We start from the raw sequence: 24235 nt of genomic DNA on the forward strand, positions 1-24235 counted from the left end.
ATTTAAAAAATTTTGTATTTATTTTAATGAGTTACATGATTTTTTAAATACCAAACTGTACCATTTAGGCCAATGGAAAAACTATATAAGGAGGTATTTTAAGAGCAGTTTTATATTTTATCCCTGATACCTCCACACTGAATCCTCATTTTCTTCAGGTAACCATTTGTGGTGGCTTTTTCTTTATCATCTCCATCTTTGTTTGTTTTTCATAAATAAAAGCAAATTTGTGTGTGTGTGTGTGTAGCATATTATATCACTACATATACTATTTTGGCCCTGTACAATGGCAGTTTAAATGACTTGGCCAAGTTGACAAAAAGATGACATAGCAAGGTCCAGATGTAAACTCAGCAATCTGACTCCTGAGCTTGGGCTCTTAATGGCCTGCTGTACTTCTGGCAGTCCCATTGACTCACAACCCAATAAAGACCCAAAAGGAGGCTTTTGTGACTTTGCTACTCTCAGAGTAATGAGTGAAAAAGTAATCTGAACACAGTATTAGCAATGGAACTTTTCAAATAATTGTAAAAATGCTGTGTGAGAATGCCTCAGAATACACTTGTACCAAAAAAAGAGAGAAAAGCTTTTGGTTTTCTTTCCTTTTTTCTTTTCTGTATTTCAATAGTTTAGTTGATCCACATTTTCTACTTTTGATTTAGCAGTATTGATTTAATCTGCTGGCAAGAAATGGGGAGAAAAGCTTATTCTAAGCCCTTTCAGTATAATATTTGTTATTGCATGATCATTTTGTAAAACGGAAGCTTTGCCTCATTCATGCATTAATTGTTTTGAGGCGATTTCAGGAAAATCTGCAGTCTGCATGCAGGTAAATTTTAATACTTTAGATTAAGACTACTAGTCTTTATAACAGAAAGTCTTAAGCAGGTGAAGAATTAAAAGGAACCATAATATAATTTGCCTTTTAGCTTATATTTGAAACTCTTTTTGTCTCTCTTCAGGAGTTGTAGAATTTACTCATTGTTTATCACTAAAAGTCTAAGCTACTTTTCCTTGGCACTAACTAGTATGTAGCTTCAACTAACTTGGTTTCTTTTTGATTTAGAGATTAATGTTAAAACTTCCTTGGCCTACCAATGAAATTTGAGCATCATCAGTGTAGTCTTTATAGAGTTTGTAATTCTTTTCTGTTTTTTTCCCTAAAGAATGAAAATTATTTTATGTTTTGTTATCAGATTCTTTTTTTTTTTTTTTTTACTTCTCACATAACGAGGTTACTTGGATGTGGCTTATGTCTGTTCCACTCTTAGTATGTCTTCAAATTTTTGTTTTAGCAGTTGCTCCTGAATATGTAAATTTGGATACCAGTAGGTTATGAAGTGCTTCACTCTTATGATGTTTAAGACAGTTTGTGGGAAATAAAAACTAAGATAGAGAATCAGTTCTTATTTATTTAATCAAAAACATGTATCGGATATTTTCCAAAATTGGATGATTGTTAGCAGTATGAAGATTAATAAAGTATGGTTATTATCCTCAAAGAATATAGACTGATATTGGGAATTAGATATGACAGTGTTTCCAAGTGAACCAGATTTTTTTTTAAGATTTTATTTATTTATTTATTTATTTAGAGAGACAGAGCATGTGAGAATGGGGTTGGGGGTGGGGGAGGGCAAACGGAGAGGGAGAGAGAATTCCAGGCAGACTCCTAACCCAGTGGTGAACCCCATGTGGGGCTCCATCCCATGACCCTGAGATCATGACCCTGAGAACATGACCCAAGAGGAAATCGAGTTGGGGGCTTAACCCAGGTGTCCCCAAACCAAATTTTTTAAAATTGAAGTAAGAGGACAAGATTTTAAAAAGAGCATATGTGAAAGTACTTTGCATAGTAGCCGATGTATAAAGACACAGGAAGGGTATTTTTGCTTTTTTAAAATTGAGGTATAATTGACATACTAATTTTATATTTGTGTTTGATTTATACTAATGTCATAAACCCATTTAGAACAGGTCTCTTCGGGTTGATGACTATTGAGTACTTGAAGTTTTGAATATAATTTTAAACTCAATTAGATTCAAACTACTTTTCATGTGACACCTTTTGATTCAAATTTTTTTCTTACTGTTCCTTTATTAGATGTGTCTTGAATCTATGTTTTGTCCCCCAGAGGTGTCGTTATGATGAATGATACTTGTGATTTTTAGCATCTTGAGACGTGGGTTATTGATAATATGTGGTTAGCTACAAGGTCACATTTTGGCAGCTCCATTTGACAAATAAAAACTTCCTTTGAGTTTGAATACTTTAATACAAGCAATATTTTCCCATGTCAGAATAGTTTATTATTAAATATAAATTAGAAAGGCGAATACAGGGCATATAGAAAGATAAGAGAGATGCCAAACTGAGTTTTTTTTTCTGTATTACTGTTTCTATATTTTTCTGTCACATGAAGCCAGATTGAAGCCTCTCTTTTCTTATTATTAAAGTAGGACAAGTTCATTAGAGACAAATTAGAAAATATGGAACAATATAAGAAACGCTTAGGTCTTCCTGCCAAGCAGTAATTACTATAAACATTTTAGTGTGTTCCTTTTACAACTTTATTTTCATAAATATTATGTGTGTTTTGAAAAAAATTTTTTGAGTATAGTTGACACACAATGTTTACATTAGTCTCAGGTGTACATCATAGTGATTCAACTTCTCTAGATGTCCTAGCTATGCACAGAACAAGTGTAGCTGCCATCTGTCACCATACAATGCTGTTACAGTATCATTGACTATATTCCCTGCACTGTGCTTTTTATTCCCATGACTTATTCAGTCCATAACTGGAAGCCTGTATGTATGTCTTCACTCATTTTGCCCAGCAACTCATCCCCTTCCCTCTAACAACCATTAATTTGTTCTCTGTATTTATAGGTCTGATTCTGCTTTTTTGTGTTTGCTTATTCACTTGTTTTGTTTTTTAGATTCCACATGTGAGAGAAATCATGTGGTATTCATCTTTCTCAGTCTGACTTATTTGACTTAGCATAATACCCTCTAGGTCCATCCATGTTGTGACAGATGGCAAGATCTCATCCTTTTTATGGCTGTGTAATGTGTGTGTGTGTGTGTGTGTGTGTGTGTGTGTGTACCCACATCTTCCTTACCCGTTCATCTATCAGGGGACACTTAGATTGCTTCCATATCTTAGCTATTGTAAATAATGTTACAATAAACATAGGGGTACATATATCTTTTTTAATTAGTGTCTTCATTTTCTTTGGGTAGATATCCAGTAGTGGAATTATTGGATCATATGGTATTTCTATTTTTAATTTTTTGAGGCACCTCCATACTGTGTTCTGCAAAAACTGTTAAAATATCTATACTACCCAAAGCTATCTACAGCTTCAGTGCAATCCCTATCAAAATACCAACAATATTTTTTACAGAATTAGAACAAATAATCCTAAAATTTATATAGAACCACAAAAGATCCCAAATAGCCAAAGCAGCCTTGAGAAAGAAAAACAAAACTGTAGGTATCACAATTCCAGATTTCAAGATATATTACAAAGCTATAGTAATCAAAACATTATGGTACTGGCACAAAAATAGACACACAGGTCAATGGAACAGAATAGAGAGTGCAGACTGAGACTACATACACCTGAGACTAATGTAAACCCATGCTTATATGGTAAATTAATTTATGACAAAGAAGGCAAGAATATACAATGGGGAAAATTCAGTCTCTTCAATAAATGATGTTGGGAAAATTGGACAGCTACATGCAAAAGAATGAAACTGGACCACTTTCTAACACCATATGCAAAAATAAACTCAAATGGACTAAAGACCTAAATGTGAGATCTGAAACCATGAAAATCCTAGAAGAGAGCACAGGCAGTAATTTTTCTGACATCGGCTGTAGCAACATTTTTCTAGATATGTCTCTTAAGGCAAGGGAAACAAAAGCAAAAATAAACTATTGGGACTTCATCAAACTGAAAAACTTTTGCACAGTGAAGGAAACCATCAACAAAACAAAAAGGCAACCTACTGAATGGGAAAAGATGTTTGCAGATGATATATCCATTAAGGAGCTAATATCCAAAATATATAAAGAATTTCATATAACAACACCATAAAACAAAACAATTTGATTAAAAAATGGGCAGAAGATCTGAATAGACTTTTTTTTTCAAAGAAGACATACAGATGGCCAACAAACACATGAAAAGATGCTCAACATCACTCATCATCAGGGAAATACAAATTAAAACCACAATGAGAGATCACCATACAGCTGTCAGAATGGCAAAAATCAAAAAGACAAGAAACAATAAGTGTTGACGAAGACATGGAGAAAAAGGAAGCTTTGTGTTGGTGGAAATATTATATGTATTTTTAAACCCTATTAAGCTCATATTGTGCATATGCTTTTTCACTTATTATATCATGAACATTGTCCATGTCATTAAAAATTATTTGGGGACATTGTGTGATGGCAACATAATATTCTTTAATATGGCTGGCTAGTGCCATAATGTACCTATACATTTATTTTTGGATACTTACATAGTTTCTGATTTTTACAGATCATGACACAATGATCACTGAATTTATATAATCTTAGGTGGCACATATTTCTAGAACAGGTGTCTTATTTTGCTTATTAAGCCATGGCAGATAATTTTTTTTTCATGTGTAAAATAATCCTTACTTTTCTGGTGTTTCTGTGTTTTTTTTCCCCCTTGTACTATTATCCTTTACTGAAGAGAGTTTTTAAATTTAAAAAACAATAGTTTTTAAAAATTTGATTGAGATGTTTATTTATAAACTCTAAAACAGATTAGAAGGTAAAATTATAATTCCTGATGACAGCAATTTGTGATGGAAATGCTTACAGACCCTTAAATATAGCTTGGTAGGAAAGGGCGGGAGTGAAACGAGTTGTTACAGTTTGTTCCAGGAAAGGCATTTTGGATGAATGCCACCTACTTTTACAAAGATGTCTTGTGATTTTAGTTTTATCTGCTTTCACTTAACCTTTCCCAAAGTGATTGCTGAAACAAATGTATGTAGTACAATAAAAGGCATTAACATAACTCTTTTTCTCTGAAGATGTTATTTGAATTTTAGTGAAAGTATTGAATCTGTGCCCAGTTTAATCATGCCAAATACCCTAGATCAGGGAGACTCCGGGGGTCATTTCATCCAGCCAGCTGCCTTCCTGGTGGCAATATCTACTTAGTGTCAGCATTTGTTGCAAAAATAAAGTTCTAAAAACTTCTCCAGGTATTTCAATGATTTAGAGTCTTCTCTGTTGAGAATAACAGCACTAATATCTGAGAATTTATTGACTATTAGTAAATACTTTTTTGCCAGGCACTGTCTACTTACTGTACGTAGCTTTCCAGTCCTCTCAAAATTGTGCTGGTCATGCATTGATATTGTCCCCATTTTATAGATGGACTAAAGTTTAGGAAGGTTGATCATTTGGCAAAGTCACACAGCTAATAGCTGTCTATTTGGGCTGCAGAACCAGTGCTATTCTGTACTGTACTTACAAGCTATTAGAGAGTTAGTGACTGACTAAATGTCCTAAATTCTATTAAAACATGTTAAGAAAACATAATGAACAAATTTAGTATATGACTTAACTTATACCTTTTAAACATTACAGAACGAACTTACATATTTAAAGGTTGACTTTATTCTCTTTAAAAAGGGGACACAATTATTTAGGGAAAAAAATCCTTGTTCATTCTTCCTGGCTAGAGATATTGGCAAGTAGGAGCACAGTTGCTATTATTGTGACTTTGTCTGTTGTGTGTACAGATACATGCTGCCAGAGTCTCTGCCCCACACCTTTTATAAACACCATATTTAACTTGGAGGAGAAAAAGTTATTCTTGGCAACACTCACATGGCAAAAGTAGCAACTGCAGGGGCCACCAAGGAGTATACTGACTTGAGCTGGAATTGTGAGAATATGTCTAGAATTGAACTTTATTGCTGTCTCTAATGCAAGTCTCAATAAAGGAGAGAATTATTATTCGGTTTCCCAGGAAGCAGGAAAGCTGCAAAATGAGATCTGTATCCCATGTACTTAAAAGTATAATGTATTGAGACTTTGTGCTTATTATTACTGGTGTCATTGCCAAATATGAAGATCATTAGATAGCTAATAAGGACCTAATACTAAGATGACCAAAGCAATTTAAAGACCTACTTTCTGAGAGCAGCCTGCAACAATGGATTCATGTGAGCAAAGACTCAGGGATGGGGTATCGATATGATGATGTTCTTCACGGAGTCCTCAAATGTTAAAATCCAAGGGTCTGTTTGAAATTTGAGAGACATACATTTATAAGTGCAATGTGCTGTTCTATGCATTGAAAGTAGTTTTTTAGGAAATTTTACTAAAGTGTTATTTTAAGAGGTGGTACAAGCTAAAAAGAAAAATTGACAGATTCACAAAAGCGTGTAGATTCATATATTGCTGACAGATTCAGAGTGAGCTAGTATGAGAAGTTAAGGATGTTCTTGCAGACATTCGTTCAATAAATTCTTTCTGGCTGCTAGCCTTTGAGATGATATCACAGAAAGCCATATGTATCTAATCCTGGGCTCCCTGGATGGAGCAAGACCGTCTAGAGCCCTCAATGCTTCTCAGATTCCCTGTGGTCGTTCAGTTCCATCATAGACACCGATCTTTTGTGAAATAGAATAAAAATAAACTTAGAAAAATGAAATAAAGAAAAATGAAATGAAATAAAAACAAGATCTATAAAATATAAGTCCACATTTTCATTATTATTATTATTGAACAGACTTAAAATTACTCTGGCAAATTTCTGTAAAAGTTTCTAAAGGCTCTGGGGTGCCTGGGTGGCTCAGATGGTTAAGCGTCTACCTTCGGTTCAGGTCATGATCCCGGGGTCCTGGGATCGAGCCCTGCATTGGGCTCCCTGCTTAGTGGGGAGTCTGCTTCTCCCTTTCCCTCTGCTGTTCCCCCTGCTTGTGCTCTCTCTTTCTCTGTCAAAAATAAATAAAATCTTAAAAAAAAAAAAAGTTTCTAAAGGCTCATGTTCAATTTCTGTCCTTATCTCAGATCATCAACAGTAAGTTCATGGCCCAGTGCTTATCCATAGCCTATATTTTGAGGAGTACTATTCTAGATTTATGTACAAACAAAAACTTTTTTTCTCACGTTAGCATCCCTTTCTGTCTTCGTTTTTTTCTGCACTTGCTTGTCTTCCTGTTATACTCACTTTTTTCTTCTTTTTTTTTAAATTTTTATTGTTATGTTAATCCCCATACATTACATCACTAGTTTTAGATATAGTGTTCCATGATTCATTGTTTGTGCATAACACCCAGTGCTCCATGCAGAACGTGCCCTCCTCAATACCCATCACCACTTTTTTCTTCTTTTAAAATGGATTGATCATAATCATCATGAGAGCTGTTAGGGTAGGGTGCAAAGATGCATGTCTATTTTTTATCGTCTAATAAAACACATTTGCAAAATCAAATGTGACATTCACATATACACGTATGTTAATGTATGGTCTAATTAGATTTTGAGACTATAGACAAGTATCTCAACGTGGAGTTCTAGTACCAGCTGTATCAGAATTCTTCTAGGGTTTGGGAATCTGTGTGATTATTTGATTCTACATCATGCACTATGGTGGTAAATGATAAATCCTGAAAATGTTCCCTGTGTGGATATAGTAGAGTCTCTACATATGTGCTTTTAGCAGAGAATCTTCAGGATATATTATTGAGTTCATTGCTTTCTTAGTCATATGCATAGCATAGCTGGAAAAAGGTAGTGTTCTCATTTTACAGACAGAAACAACATACGAATACAAATAAAATAATTTTATATCCTTCCTTATTGGATTCATTTTATTTTCAGAGTGTTACATGCCTAAAATCTATTCTATACCTTCACCCTGCTTTACAATATAATTTTATTTGGAATAATAAATAGCATAGCTGCAGAACCCATTAGCCATGTAATTAAACAGTTGTTATGAATTCAATGAGTGAGGTGGGATTATACATAAACCACCTTAATATTTCATTAACAGTACATTAACATAGGGTTAATACAAAATTCATCAGTAAGTAAAAATAGAATATTCTTAGATATTTATACAAAATTCACCCATAAGGAGAAATACATCCTTCAAGCTTCCACGTACGGGTCAGTCAAATAAAGGAGATGCTGTTATAGCTGGTTCTTTAATCCTGTTGTGGAAATTACTGAAAGGAATAAAACCACATTTATTCTTATTTGTATATACCTTTCATGCGTTTGGCACATTACATCTGCTTGTGTATATCGGCCTGTTAGAAAAATGAGGGTCATTTATTCTTGTTTATGAAAGCAGTGGATCACAGTCCTGATATTTTGCTTGAGTAGACATCGATAAAGGGATTTTTCTTATCCACCTAAGATGAGAAAATCAGTCTTTTGGGGACATTACTATCTTCCAAAGCATAATGATAATTTCCCAGATAAAACTACAAAACCCTAAGAAAATATGCCCATACTTACTCTTTTTTTTTTTTTTAAAGATTTTATTTATTTATTCATGAGAGACAGAGAGAGAGAGAGAAGCAGAGGGAGAAGCAGGCTCCCCGCCTAGCAGGGAGCCCGATGCGGGACTCAATCCCAGGACCCTGGGATCATGACCTGAGCCGAAGGCAGACGCTTAACCATCTCAGCCACCCAGGCGCCTGCCCATACTTACTCTTATTGAACTCAGAATTCTTCAGAGATGTTGCTGTTGTGAAACTGAGCAGGCTTCTGGAAAATCTTCCTCTGTCTGCACCTTTGAGCCTTGCAATTGTGTGCCCTGGATCAAGTCACCAGACCTCCCCAAGCTCACTTCCCTTATCTTAGGGATAATAGCACCTCTCAGAATTGCTGGGAGAATTCTATCAGTGAATGATTCTAAAATGTCAAGCATAGGTCTTGTCACTTGATAAAAGGTAGTTAATTATTTTGGGGGGAAGTTGTATAATAGTGGACAATGTGTGGATAAGCTTTGATGTCATGCAGCCCCTCGATTTGAAATTCAGCTAGTTTTTTGCCCTGGGATTTAGCTATGTGTGAGCAAGTTATTCAGCCTCTCTGTCCCTCAGTTTTCTTAGGGATTGTCATGATTAGCCCAGAAGGTTACTCTGAGGATTGAATGAGGGAGTGTGTATACACACTCATAGTGCCTGGCATGTGGTAAGTGCATAATAGGTAACAGATAATAGCCTTTATTATTTGTATTTAATTTGATTACCTACCAGTTTCTAAGCTAAACTTTAAAAACCGTGTGTTTCCTGTGCATGTGTCAACTGATTTTTATTTGAGGTTCAAGGGATCTTTTAGCAGCTGTCTCATTTTTGAACGGAGTTTCAAAACGTTTTCTGATTTATGCACAGAATGATGTGTATTTCCATTGGAAGATTTGGGGCATCTGAAAACAAAGCCATGAGGAGACAAGCATTCATCTGGCTGTTGAATGAACACAATGTCAGAAGAAAAAGCCTCCAGTAAAAGTTGCAGCAGACAGGCAGACACTTGCTACGGGACCTAAATAATGCATATGAGTGATGTCAGACTCGGAGACATGCAAAATTGCATAAACACAGAGGAAATTCATAATGGGCTTTTCAGGAAAAAGGTCATACCTTCCTGATGTGCTAACCTTGATTCTGTTTTGTGTTTTTCATGCCCACATAAAGATAGATGGAAGAGACGCTGCTGAATTTTTCCATTGCCAATTTGTATCGTCATCTAAGAATTGTGTCTTTGCTCTTCTTTGCTTTACTCTTTTTTTTGGGGGGGAGCTTATTCGTTCTTTTTTTTTTATTTTTAATTTAAGTACAGTTGGTACACGATGTTATATTAGTTTTAGGTGTACACCATAGTGGTTCAACTTCTCTACACATTATGCTGTGCTCACAAGTGTAACTGCCATCTGTCACCATATGGTCCTATTCCAGTATCACCGACTATATTCCCTATGCTCTGCCTTTTATTCCCATGACTTACTCATTCTGTGAGCTTTAATGTTCTGTGATTAATACATTCAACATCCACAAAGCATAGTCTCACCCACGAGCATCCTTGTTAGATCAGTAACTTTGAATGTTGACAGTTGTGATACCAGTTGGCTTTCAGGAGAAGATCTTGTGGAGAAGAGATAAAGGGATAATTTCCATTCCCTTATTCTTAAGTTTCCCTTTCTCTCCCTCTACACTGATGCTTAAAATTTCTAGTCTTTCCTCCTTCACTGGCCTCATCTCTCCTTTAACCCTCTGTGCTCTAGTCACACTAGTCTTCCTTTAGTCCTTGAAAGTGCTCCTTCCCACCCTAGGGCCTCTGTACAGCTCTTCTTTCTGGAATGTTCTCTCTTTTCTCTTCCTCCCCTCCTTACCCATCCTTCAGAGCTTAGTTCCCACATTAATTCCTTGAGGGAGATTTCTCTTACTTTCTGGTCTGGGTCATGTCAGCAACTCCCCCATTCTCTTAAGACCTCTTTTTCCTTTGTAGCATGTATCATAATAGTAACCAAAGAATTCGTTTTGTATTTGTTATTTAGTGTTTCTCCCTCTCTCTAAAATAGAAGCTCTGCAAGAAAAAGCAGGTGCTGTGTTTGTCTTATTCAGAACTATCTCCCAATGCCTGGCACCATATGCTATCGTAGCGAGTGAAAATGTTAAGATGTTATATGTATGCAAACTTGGTATTGATGTGCTTCCCATTTTATTTGTTCTTGTTGATTTTTGAGGTCTTTCTTCACACAGAGATGTGGTTTGGAGAAAGGAATAGCATATATAAATTTCGAGGTCTGACACTATGCTCTTCTGGCTCTACCTTCTCAATGCAATAGTCTACTGTGATTGAAGAAGTCCTGGCTGAACTCCCTTGTTTAAGAAAGACCATCTCTATGAAAAGGTACACATATGTGATGGCCTTAAGTCTAAGCTCCAACATCATCTAACCTCACTTGATCCACTTTATTTTTTTTTTTAAAGATTTTATTTATTTATTTGACAGAAAGAGAGCATAAGCAGGGGGAGCAGCAGAGGGAGAGGGAGAAGCAGGCTCCCCACTGAGCAGGGATTCCCGACGTGGGGCTCGATCCCAGCACCCTGGGATCATGACCTGAGACGAAGGCAGCCGCTTAACCAACTGAGCCACCCAGGTGCCCCTTGCTTGATCCACTTTATAAGTGTCTTGATCAACTTGGAAATCTAGGTCTCTTATGACAATGGTGTGTGCTGTGGGGACATAGGTTTCCTTTACATAGGACAATAGCCTGTTTGACACATGTGAACATCGGTGACACATAGATGGACCAGAACCTAGAGTTCAGTTGAAGTGGCCTATCTGGCAAATGTTACAATATTTGGAAGGTAAAGAATCATGGTGTGGGAATTCAGAGTGGTGGGAGCATCAGGTGAGCTTCTCTTCAGCCCCATGGAGAATTTTTGTTCCATAACTAGGAAGTAAGCAAGCATTCAAGATTATACACTTTTGACTGGAGATGAAAACAGAGATGCTGACGTTGTTGGGAAGTCTGTCGTTCATAAGCTATAGCCACCTTTGATGCCAATAAAAGGAAATGAATTCATCCTTTCTAGACTTCTTTTTTCTAACCTCCTTTTGGTGACTGAGTTGAATTTGTGAGGTGACTGCCATTTTCCAGAGTGTTATCTGAGAAAGGCAGCATATCATAAAAGAGCTCGGGCTTGGGTGCCATTCAGATCCAACCCTGAAATCCTGGCTGTTTGTTATCACTTCCTTTCTGTGAGCCTCAGCTTCCTCATCTGTAACGTAGGCCTAATAACATTATCGACCTCAGCCTTAGAGCACAGTGCCATTCATTAGACTATTTCAAAAGCATCTATGATGTGTCCCTGGTACATTGTGGGCATTTTGTACATGCTTGTTCTTATTGTTGTTTGCTAGCACACACCCAAGAATCCACCCAATGTCAGCATCTTGGTTTGTTCTAAGCTTGGGCAGAGTTTACACATCAGAAGAGGCCTGGTGGTGATTCTGAGTGCCAGGCTTGCTGTGTCCCCATAGTCTATTGTAGAACCAGCCTCAAGCTCCGTGGCCCCTGGAAGCTTTATGACAAACAATGTCGGGATTAAGGAAACGGTAGAGAGAAAATTGCATCCACTAAATGTGGCACAGAATTTAAATCCGGTCTGTCTCACTTCACAACAAAATGGTGACTAATGAGGATATTTTATCTTGCTTTCCTGGAAGTTTGCTGGAAAGATATGGACTTGCAGCCTTTGATTGCATTCACCCATTCAACCAACACTTAATAATTGTGACAGCCGCCCTGGGTGGGCCAGCTTCAGGAGGCCCCATTTCCATTAAATAACAATGCATCTCATCTGGAAATTCTTCCACTACAACCTCTTCCTTGGATAAGACAAGAGCACAGCTAGATTGAGGTTTTGCATCCATTTTTGCATTAAAAATGATATCTGAGGGATGCCTGGGTGACTCAGTAGGTTGGGCGTCTGCCTTTGACTCAGGTCATGATCCCAGGGTCCTGGGATCAAGTCCCGCACCAGGCTCCCTGCTCAGTGGGGAGTCTGCCTCTCCCTCTGCCTGCTGCTTCCCCTGCTTGTGTGCTCTCTCTCTCTCTCTCAAATAAATAAATAAAATCTTAAAAAAAGTGACATCTGAGAATAACTTCAGGGTTGCTAACCACAGTTTTGGATTTTCATTAAAGCTAGATAATGTTTCAAAAAATTTTAGTTGATTTTTACAGTTTGAACTCACAAGTCCACAAATTTCATTCTGGATTAGTTAGAATGCTGTAAGCCTCTTTCAGTACCCTAAATGAATGCTATATCTGATTAATCATAGTAGTAAATTAGAGTTTCCTGATAATGACCACTCTATTCTTAGTAAATCAGACAGAAAACTCCCTTCTCTGTGATAACAGTCAGTTTGTTGACACTCACTCTGTATGAGTGTGTGTGTGTGTGTGTGTGCGTGTGTACACATAGCTCATTCTTTGGAATTTTCCCAATGGAAAAAAGCAAAGGAAGGAAGCCGAGGGGAGGATGGGGCGATTGCATCCTGTACCCTTTACAGGGTGTGGCCACGACTGCCTCAGCCTAAGGGACACTAATAGGCTGTGTTTTTTCATTTAGGATGCCTGACAGTCTTGAGGAAAAGTGGGAGTGGCTCTCAGTGTTTTCTTAGCTGGACAGGAGTCTCCTGGTAGAGGTCTGCTCAAATCCCACTTAGGATTTCATGTCTAGAACTTTGGGAAAGAGGAGGAGAAGCATCAGTGAGGTGGACCCGCAGAGCTCTCAAAGCCACGTTAGGACTCCAGACCCGCCTGACTGCAGTTCTGGACTCTTCTATGAATGAAATTGCCAAGTGGGTAGGCCAGGTATATGATTTTAAGGAGAATGGAACGTGTTTCTTCTTGCTGCTTCCTAAATCTGGTTTGAAATGATGATGAATTCAACCCTGACAAAGGCAGAGAGAAACTCTTTGGGATTATATGAGGTAAGAAATTAGAAAGTTCTGTGAAATGAGTTCTACCCTCACCCGATTTCTGAGTTCAACTATTGGGATTTACAGTTCTGTCTGCCCTTCTCTTTGAAACATTCTTAAACGTGGTCCCCTTCCAGCTTGATTAGGACAGTCATTAACAAACTATGTGGTGTGCTTATCACATTTAATCATTTGACAACTCAACATCCATCAGTGCTGGGATTAAAACATTTAAAACTTTTACAAAAAAGGGGCACCTGGGTGGCTCAGTCAGTTAAGCATCTGCCTTTGGCCCAGGTCAAGATCCCAGGGTCCTGGGATAGAGTCCTGCATCAGGCTCCCTGCTTAGAGGGGAGTCTGCTTCTCCCTCTCCCTCTACCCCTCCCCCCACTCATGTTCTCTCTCATTTGTTCTGCTCTCTCTCTCTCTCTCTGTCAAATAAATAAATAAATAAATAAAAATCTTTAAAAAAATTTAAAACTTTTACAAATAAATATGTAGTACTTTTGCTGAATTTCTAGAGCCCCCTGGTTTCAAAGGAAGTACTTTACTGTGATGTTAAGTACAGGTCCTACCTACAATAATGTTTCTTAAAATGTCATTTGATTGAATCTAAATAGATTTTATGACAGGTTATATGCCCCTGGATAATAATGTTTTTTTTTTGTCAGATTTTAAAGCTCTTCTCTCATGAATGAGATGTTAAAGCCGATTTATTTGTAATGTAATGTTTATATGGACAAGTATTCATAGACATTCACGTTTTAGAAACTGTTGATTTAACAGCAATCTTACAACAAAACTTTAATTTGAGAATAAAATAATGTTTTTGTTAAGATTTTCTTGTGGCAGTTGTAGTAAACTGACCCAGCTTTCTGTAGAGCTTTGAAATCTGTTCTAATTGTTTAAAAGACAGGATGAATCCAGGGCAAAATTTCAGTTCTATCCTAATCCTTTTTCAATGAAAAAATTTACTTTTTGGCTACAAAATGCCAATCAGTGGTCCTCAAGATGGGTGAGGATGTTATTTATTTATTTATTTATTGTCATATAGCACGCAACTGGCATTTGGTGCTCGAGAGCCAAGGATGCTACCGTTGCTACAGTGTATTGGACCCAGTAGTGCCCTCATTTGGAAACATAGATAAATACCTAGTTTAATGAACAGTAAGTTGATGGTTTAGTAAGGATTCAGGTGAGCAGTCTAATCTCTGGGAAAGTGGTTCATCTTCTGATCAAGCCATTATGGGGAGGGACCCATGGAGAGTAGGCACATCTGCAAAATTTTTCTTTAGGATTAGTAGCAATGAATGTTCCAGAAAGATCGCTCTCACATACTTCCAACTAATATTTTCAGACTGAGTTTGGATTAGCTCCAATAAGTATTTGGTTACTTCAATGAGGGTAACCTCCTTCTTTATATCAAGTTAGCTATTATAGTTCCTGATCCTTATTGTATGAGCTCACTAAGATCAAAGATGTGATTTACCCCTAATCGAAGGGTGCTTTTGTGCTGAACTTTATATTTTATAATGGTTGTACATTTCTCAGAATCTGCAGCTATTAGGTTCATGTAAAAGTAAAATCCTTGAAAGATCTGGAGGTTGCTTTTAAACTTCACTTAGTATTAAAAGGATTATCTTTGAGTGAGAGCTTAGTATATGGATGGTATTAAAAAAATCATTAGAAGAGAGAAAGAGGGATAGATATATAATCAAAACCTCGTTGTCATTCCTGGCAACTTTTTAATACACATAGTGCCACAAGAGAGATTTCCCAGTTAAACACGGTATTCACAATCCAAGTTTCATTATGTAGGGAGATGAAGGTATCTCTGCTCATTCTTTGTTAAGCTGAGCTTAAAGGTCATTGACAGAATTTTAGGCTTTGAGTGACCTTCCACTCAAGAACTGTGCATATTGATCTACTCTGTGTGAGAGACTGTGTTCTGTGTGTAATAGCATAATGTGCTATCATTGTATGTATGGACTGCACTTCTGTCTGCTCATTTGGCATCCAGATTAAGAAAGAAAGCAGTCTCTAAAAACATAAATCAGCATGCTTTTGTTTTAATTTATATATATTTATGAGAAATTAGAATAAAATGAATTTATTTAAAAGAAATTTAAAAAGTAAAAGCTAAGGAAATGAGATTGAGGAACTGTGCTTTTGGGTATTAAAAGAAAAACATAATTTTCTTAGAAAGAAGGAGGAAATGGATTAAAAATTTTTTAAACCCCACGCACGTAGCCTCCTAATATGTGCCAGGTTCAAGTACTGTACCCAATACTCCTCACAGCTTTCTGAGCTAGGTGCTGTTATCATTTTGTAGATTAGAGAAATGGAGTCTATGCAGTTTTAAGACTTGCACAAGGTTATGGATCCAGTAAATGAGAGAGATGGAATTTAAACTCAGGTCTGCTCTTTCTCAAAGTTCTGGGATCTTACCATCACCTAATAGCTGCTGCCTGGCAACATCATTTTCAAGCGGTGTATTACTCTCTTAGTACCTGTAATAAATGGTTTGTGCCTAAAAACATAAAGCATACTTCTGTTTGTGAATAGAAGGCCCATGTGGATTAAAGGCAGTGATATATTAAATATGTTGCATTAAAAGTTTTATCGAGTTACTGAGTGAAGGAGAATCTGAGCTTTTCTGTTTTGACTGATTAAGGTTGGGTGTGGGAAAGTTGGACTTTCAGGAGTTGTTTGGATAAAGAGAGGGACAGGAAGAGCATGGTGGGCTTAGAGAGTGAAATTCAGGCTGGTGGTTGGACTTGGAGAGAGCTTAGAGGTGGATGAGTCACCTCGCAGGGTCGTTGGACTGGAGAGTCTGGAATTGATTCACAGCCTTTTGCACTAAAGCTGGCTATTTATAGCTGCCGCAGCTCCGTCTGCACAGGAAAGATGGAGACGGGGGGAGGGGGTCATGTTTAGGTTATGGCTCCAGCGCTTGGTGCTGGGCCTGGGCGTGAAGCATTGTGGACCGTCCTCTTGTCCTTTGACAGTCCACTCTGCACACGGCAGCCAGAGGATTTTTTTAGAAATGTGGATCATGTTACTTCCCTGCTTTAAGTCTTCCAGTGACCTTCCATCATCCTCAGCATGGAATCCAAACTTCACAGTGGTCTAGATAGAAGGTGTGGTATAGCATTAAGGAGCATGGTCTCTGGGCTCCCTCTGCACATACTAGTTTTGGGATCTTGGACAGATTTTCTAACTTCTCTGTGCCTTAGTTCCCATCACTAAGAATCTGATAGTGCTGCCTACCTCAAAGGATTGTTAGAGGTGTCAATGAATTGATAAAGACAGAACAATAGAACAGTGCCTGACTTATAAGCCATCTCTGAACTGCTCTTTACTATCTGGTATTCCGGACCATGACTGAAACTCTTAGGAGGTATTTGCCAAAATGAGTTCAAGTGTTGCTTCTCACCGATCTATTGGTGGTTAATTGAGTAGCTTAGGATCAAGCATTTTACATAGGAATTTGCTTAGCAGCACATCCTGCCTCTGCTGGATGTACGGCTGGAGGTGTGAATGTTCAGGAGGCACCCTCAGGGGGGGTGCTTAGGGCGTGGCTATAAGTCACCCAGTGTGGATCTAGTGAAAGACTGCTCATTCTCCAGGTTGGGTTCCACCACTCCTGGTCGATGGCTTGCCACCGAGGAGATAACCATAAGACATCTCTCTCATCCTGGGGGGTGCATGGCCTTGGATCAGCACGTGTGCACCCACTCCATCCTGCAGGTGCAGCGATGCACATGCCTTCCCAGGCACACGTATCCCAGGACCAGACCCTGCCGACTGGCCATCAGCTCTTGCTTTTGCTGTTGTTGCTGTTCCTTTTTTTTGTCCTGTGATGTGCTGTGCCTTCTTCTCCCATCTCTGGCACATTACAATCAGCAGTTCTTTCCGGTATCTACAGGAAAATAGCTATTCAAGTGAGAACCAAGCCACAGTCATTAGTGGGTACATCTCAGCTGGTGTTGTGGTATCAGGATCGTAATCTCTAGTATATGTGCTGCCGAAGCGAGCACAGGATCATAATCTCTAGGAACGTCTCGCACTCAGTCTTTTTTACAACCAGAGGGAGCGTTGGTGTCGGGAATTGGGCATCTAGGGAGATTAGGTTAAAATTAATGTCATGTTTGCAAACTCATGAGGAAGGTTGTTAATGAATTCTCATAGCACTTCATAAGATCGGTATTCTGTGTGGTGCAGTCCATGGTAAAGACTCACTCTTCCCTCGCAATGTAGTTCAGATCCCAAAGTCATTGAGTTTCCCTGTCCCATTGTAGCAGGATTCCATAACCTGCCTGGCACATACTTGTAGAAAATTTGCAAAAATTTTTAGAAAATTTGTTAAAAACAGTCACCCAGTCCCTGTGAAGTTGTGCTCTTTGCCCAGGTCTACAATGATACTTTTGATTCAAATTGTAGTTTAGTATATTATTCTCCAAATCCCAAATGCCAGGGCATCTAATTTTCCAGTACAGCCAGAATAAACCAGGCCCCTGTGTGATCCAATCTCAGGACATAGTTATATTCAATTTGTATCCAAAAAGTAATTTAAAACAACTTAGATGTTTATGCCATTTGTGAGAAAATGTGGGGAGGGATTACTTTAAAGCAAAAGAAAATTTGCAGGCATCATTTTTCATCTCTCTGTTACAATCTGTCACATGGCATCTTTCTCAAAAAATTCCTCATCTTTTCTTAACTCCCCTGGGTTGATTGGTAGAAGAGTGAAGGCTTTGAATGTATATATATTTGTTCCTATTTTATCTCCAGCACTCTATGGAGATTTTGAAAATATTAACAGAGACAAAGAAACATTTGCAAATCCAAATTATGTTTGGATATGTTTGAGATGTCTGGTCAGGTCTCCTGTATATTCTCTTATTATCTTTTTTTTTATGTTATGTTAATCACCATACATTACATCATTAGTTTTTGATGTAGTGTTCTATGATTCATTGTTTGCGTGTAACACCCAGTGCTCCATGCAGAACGTGCCCTCCTCAATACCCATCACCAGGCTAACCCATCCCCCCACCCCCCTCTAGAACCCTCAGTTTGTTTCTCAGAGTCCATAGTCTCTCATGGGTCATCTTCCCCTCCAATTTCCCCCCCTTCATTTTTCCCTTCCTACTATCTTCTTCTACTTTTTTTTTTTTTTTTTTTTAACATATAATGTATTATTTGTTTCAGAGGTACAGGTCTGTGATTCAACAGTCTTACACAATTCACAGCGCTCACCATAGCACATGCCCTCCCCATTCTCTTATTATCTTAAAAGCCTATTCAGAGGACATTTTTTGGAATCCAAAAATCATGTACAGGAAAAAAAATTAATCTTTTAAAGGTAATTTTCACAGTGATCTCTGCATATGAAATATTATGGGGAAGGAAGAGTTCTAAAAAATTAAATCTTTCTGCTTACATGATTTTAGCTTTTTGTGGCGTTTTAGAAGAGAATTCATTATTTTAATTACTCTTTACAATCACGTGTAGGTTAATATAATTAATCGTACTTTTCCAAAGATGAAAAAGATAACATTCTGGGGCCCAGGCAACAACAGTAACTTTTACCACTGAATTCAGCTCTAAATATGGCCACTTGCTTATTGCTTCTGATGACCATTCGTAGAACTAAAAAATGAACCCCAGTGGTAAAGCTGTATGTCTATGGAACAGTGAAGCAAAGGAGTGCCTGAGACACCTTAATGACTGGCTTAAATGTGTAGATCTCCCAAAGGAGATCTCCGTGTGTGCCTTGCAAAGATACATCAAACTTGATGGATCCAGAGCCATATGAGCTATTCACAGTCACAGGGAGTGCTGATTAGTGCCCTCTGTTCCTCTTTAACACTGTATAAAGTGAGCACAGCCTGGTCACGGCACTCTTGACTTTGCATCGTACCTTCTGTGCTAGTCTCCCCCACCACCCCAGGAACTCCTGATGGCAGGAAATGGGTGTTCCTCCCCTTCCATATTAGGCAATCAATAAATGCTTTTCAGTGAATGAATGGATGAACAAGCTAACAAATGAGAGGGACGGTTGTGGGCGATGAACAGGGTCCAAAGCATTGCTGTGATTGCTCAGTGTCCCTGGAAATAACTATAGAACAGAGTTTTTCCACGTGTGGCCTTTGTAGTAGTATCTCTATTGGAATCAGCTCCGTGGGGTGTTTGCTAAAATTCAGATTCCTGCGTCCTAACTCAAACCTACAGAACCAAAATCTCTGGAAGAGCAGCCCAGGAATCTGCATTTTAAAGAAGCCTTCAGGATATTTAGAGTGAGCAATGGAGTTGGGCAATCATTGCTGTGGAGGATCAATCATCTAAAGGGAAAAGTGGCCAATGATGATTTGTTTCCTAGTGAGTGTGCAGGACATGTTGGTAAGTTTGCTTATATAGAGATTTTGCTTAAGTCCCCAACATGTTCCTCCTAAAGATAATGTGGTTTTAATTAAGGAAAGGGGGTCCTGTTTCTGACCTAATTAATTAGATCTGAGAAAATTCTCTGAGCCACTATACTCTATAGTTAAGAGAGTTGTGTGTGGTGTAATCTTCTATCTCTATGCCTTTGTTTTCTTGGTCCAAACACTTTATTTGTTTCTCCCTTGGAGAAACAGACTTAACAGAATTAATTCCAGTATTAATAACAGAATGAATAGAAATAGCACTAAAGAGTAATTAAAAAAAATACTAAATGAAATCACTTTGCAAAAGTATCATGGACTGCTAAAATAGGCAGGAGTGAAGATTTTCAAGTTTTTTTGATCATGTTCCCATAATATTCATAAACAGGTATAAAATTATATTGAAAGGATTTTTAGGGCTTTTTGTGTGTATGTACTTTGCTTTTCTATTTAGAGAAAATGTACTGCCAACTAGACTTGTAAGAGAACAAAGAAGACATATGAGACGTGAGTGGACAAGCTTTATATAAACCATACCAAACAAAATTAGATATAAAAAAGGTATTTAGGTACATGAATTAAACATCTTCAGTGTTTCTTTTTTGTAATTATGTTCCAACTTGAAAGTTACCCAAGTATTTAGAATATGTGCTCCTAGAAAATAAGACTATTTCTTTTTTTTTTTTTTAAGATTTTATTTATTTATTTGACAGAGAGAGAGAGAATGAGAGAGAGCACGAGCAGGGCGGGGTGGCAGAAGAATAGGGAGAGAATTAGGCTCCTCGCTGAGCAAGGAGCCTAATGTGGGACTCGATCCCAGGAACCTGAGATCATGACCCAAGCCGAAGGCGGATGCTTAACCGACTGAGCCACCCAGGTGCCCCCGAAATAAGACTATTTCAATTGGAAAACAGACACTTCAATCCTAGTAGGAAGAGAAAGAAAAATGAGAATGGAAAAGGGAGGAAGGAAGGTAATGTTCAAAGAGCAAAAGCCAAGCCAGGAAGTGTGCCTCATGGAGGCTGACATGTTTTTAGGTTGAAAGGAAGAAACTAAAAATCAAAGTGAGAGAAGGTGATTGATGGAGGGGATTGGGTCAAAGGCTCTGCCATAACAGAGGGTAGAACCCTGGGCAAGAAGGCAAGGAGTAGGTATGGATACAGAAAACATGGTATTAGGGAGACGAGGCCTAATGTTCTACATGTTTTGAATGGTACCCTGTTCCAAATCAGAGTGTGAAAATTAGCTATGGGATGTGAGGACAGTGGGACAGATTTGAATAGTTGTTAAGAGAAATGGGGAAAGGAAGTAGCCAAGTATAAATGCAACAGCTGATAATTGGTTTTAAAGGCCAACGTTTTTTTGATCTATCACAACGTTTATTCAGTGGAGGAAGAAATAGATTTATAATTATGTCTACATTATAGTTGTAGGGGCTTTAGGGCCCTTTCTTTGGTATACCATTTCATCCTCAGTTATTTTTCTTCTTTGGATTTAGGGCATTTAAAAAAGACTGAATCACCTAATATACATGATATATATATAACAATATATATATTGTATGAGTTGTTTTTCCCATATATGTGGGAAAGAAAAACAACTCATACAATCTGGGAAAAAATATTCTGTCCTCAGATATCCATGAAAAACAGATCTCAGAGTAGAAATGCTGTCACTGAAAAGGTGTTCTGGGTCTAGACTAGAATTGACTGCAACCTAAACAAAGGTGTTAACCTACTTAAAGAAGAAAGTTTTACTCTGAGGGACTAATTAAAATTGGTCTTGAACCAAAGGAAAGGAATGAGTCATTCTCACTGTTCTTTATGTGGTGTGGCCAAGGCTGGCCAGTGTTGTGCTAGTTAGCTGTAGTCTACTCCTACAGTAGGAGCTGTAGTCTTGGTGGAGGCTGTGATAATCATATCAAAATAATTTGTACTCTGTGCTCCTAAGCTGGCTTATTTATATGGACTTGATATTTTCAATGAAGCGTAGCTGCCACTTGTTGGCAGAGGTGCTTGTCTCTGTCAGAGATAATGGATTATCAGAAACATCATTTCATCAGAGACAAATTTCTGTCTAGAATAACCAGAATATTAATCAGCTTGGGTATCTGCTATGTGACAGACTCTGTGCTTGGTGGGGAATAAGATCTTCTCCGCGGAGATTTACAGCGTGGGTCGCTTGCTGTGGCATTTTTAATCAGAACAGATCCATCAAACTTCTGCTGTGGGCTTGCTCATCCTAATTCTGACCCATTTCTCATCTTTATGGGACATTTGAATTCCATCTGAGCCTGAATACTTACAGTACATTTTCAACATTTTGCTTCAACTCGTCTTTTTTTTCTTTAAGTATCATAATTTAACCAAATGGAGTTGTCTACATGACCTATGAACCAATGAGGGGAATTAAAGTCAGAGATATTGGCTTATCCCAACCCACAGGAGCTGGATCTGTTTCTTGGTGAAGGCTTTTAGAACAAGCACCCATCACTCTTCTCCCTTATTTCCTACTTCACATGGGGCAGAATTTCTACCTTGCAGTGGATGTGGCTGGCAAAGAAAGAGTATCTTAGTGACCCTTCTTGGAACAAGAGATGCCGACACTGGTTCTCTGTCAAAGTTCTTTTCCAGGAAGCATGTAAGGGATGTGTGGAGCCTCAGGTTCACTTCTGTCAGAAGCGTATCCTTTGTTTGGCTTACCTGATGACTTTGGGAGAAAGGGTTAGTAACACCAGAAGTGCAAACCTCTTACAGTGAGGTCACGTTAACAAGTGCAGTTTTATTACCACTGTTCTTTTGCACTGTGATCCTGAGGCTTGCTCCTTAAAACAAGATGTAATGCTGCCTCATCTTTCCTGAAGCTCAAGAGGAAACACTCACAATAATATTTTCAGAAAGTTTGCTATGTGCATAGCCACATTTAAAAAAAGCATTTTGAATGGCTGGACACCTTCTACTCCCTATGCCTATATTCTGTTTCTTGCAGGGTCCAGCTTTTTGTGTCTTCCAAGTGACTAATAGCTAAAAAAAGTACATTTTTTTTTGCAAAAACATGAGAGTCTCTCTCTCCACCCAAGCAGCTCTGCACACTAAACTATCTTTTAGACGTGTAGCAAGTACCTTTGTGGTCTAGACTGAAGCAGTGATCCAGTCGTGGGGATTCTAGATCAAGTCAGGCATGATGGGTCAAAATCACTGATTTTTAAGGTGGTATGTATATCTGTTAGGAATTGTGTTAAGGTGCAGGTTAACAGAAACCCAAACCAATTTACTGTTGCCTCGGTAGCAAGAAGCCTGAAGGCAGGTGGTTCAGAGCTGAAGGACTCGTCATGGTTACTTCTGGCTTCTTGCTCTGCCATCCTTAGCATGTGGCTGTCATCCAAGAAGAGGGGAGAGGGAAGAGCAAAAAGGATTATTGAGTCTGCCCTTTTTAGCTCAGGAGAATAATAGCTTTCCCGGAAGTCCCACCCAGTAGACTTCCATTTCCATCTCACTGGCCAGGGTTACACCACATGCCACCCCTAGCTGCAAGGCATTCGGAGAGGTGAGTATTTTTACCTGGGAACATTGTTGCCTTGGATAAAATTGGGGTTCACTTGGCAAGGAGGAAGCTCAGTGGATGGGCAGTGATCAGGATCTGCCCTGGGGAGCCCCATGACATCTATCACAACCAGTTTTAGGTACTGCCTTTTATTTTATTTTATTTTATTTTATTTTTTTAGAGAAAGACGTGGTTTATTGTTAGTCACCATACAGTACATCATTAGTTTTTGATGTAGTGTTCCATGATTCATTATTTGCGTATAACACCCAGTGCTCATTACAACACGTGCCCTCCTTAATACCCATCACCGGGCTACCCCATCCCTCTCCCCCCTCCGAAACCCTCAGATTGTTTCCCAGAGTCCTAGTCTCTCATGGTTCGTCTTCCCCTCTGATTTCCCCCCTTTCAGTTTTCCCTTCCTTCCCCTAATGTCCTCTGTGCTATTGAGAAAGACATGGTTTAAATTCCAGCCATATCATGTCTGGTTGGTGTGGGTAAGGATAAGTCACAAAGCTTCTCTAACCATCAACCAGTCATCTGCAAAATGAATCAATAATGCACATATCATGAAATTTCTGTGGGGGATTAAGTTAAATAATGTTTGTATTATTTTAACTGTTGTGAGTGGTAACAATTATTTCGTTGAAGAAATGTTGTTCCATTGATTTTGACCCATCTTGTTCTTTTTTTTTTAACCCATCCCCCCACCCCCCTCCCCTCTAGAACCCTCAGTTTGTTTCTCAG

At 38.3% G+C, this 24235-nt stretch overlaps 1 protein-coding gene across 8 annotated transcripts in view; it reads left to right on the forward strand.

The window, feature by feature from the left end:
- HECW2 (HECT, C2 and WW domain containing E3 ubiquitin protein ligase 2) overlaps positions 1–24235 on the forward strand; it is a 357621-nt gene that overhangs the window by 185329 nt on the left and 148057 nt on the right. The window contains exon 1 of one of the 8 annotated variants that reach the window (XM_032405763.1): positions 12728–13529. The exons of the other annotated variants lie outside the window; for them this stretch is intronic. The gene's annotated coding sequence lies outside the window, so the exon portion shown is untranslated. Of the gene's footprint in view, positions 1–12727; positions 13530–24235 lie in introns of those variants that run through there. 8 annotated transcript variants of the gene reach the window in all.

Source organism: Phoca vitulina, unplaced genomic scaffold (assembly GCF_004348235.1).
Source record: "Phoca vitulina isolate PV1807 unplaced genomic scaffold, GSC_HSeal_1.0 scaffold1, whole genome shotgun sequence".
In the NCBI taxonomy this organism is placed as follows: domain Eukaryota; kingdom Metazoa; phylum Chordata; class Mammalia; order Carnivora; family Phocidae; genus Phoca; species Phoca vitulina.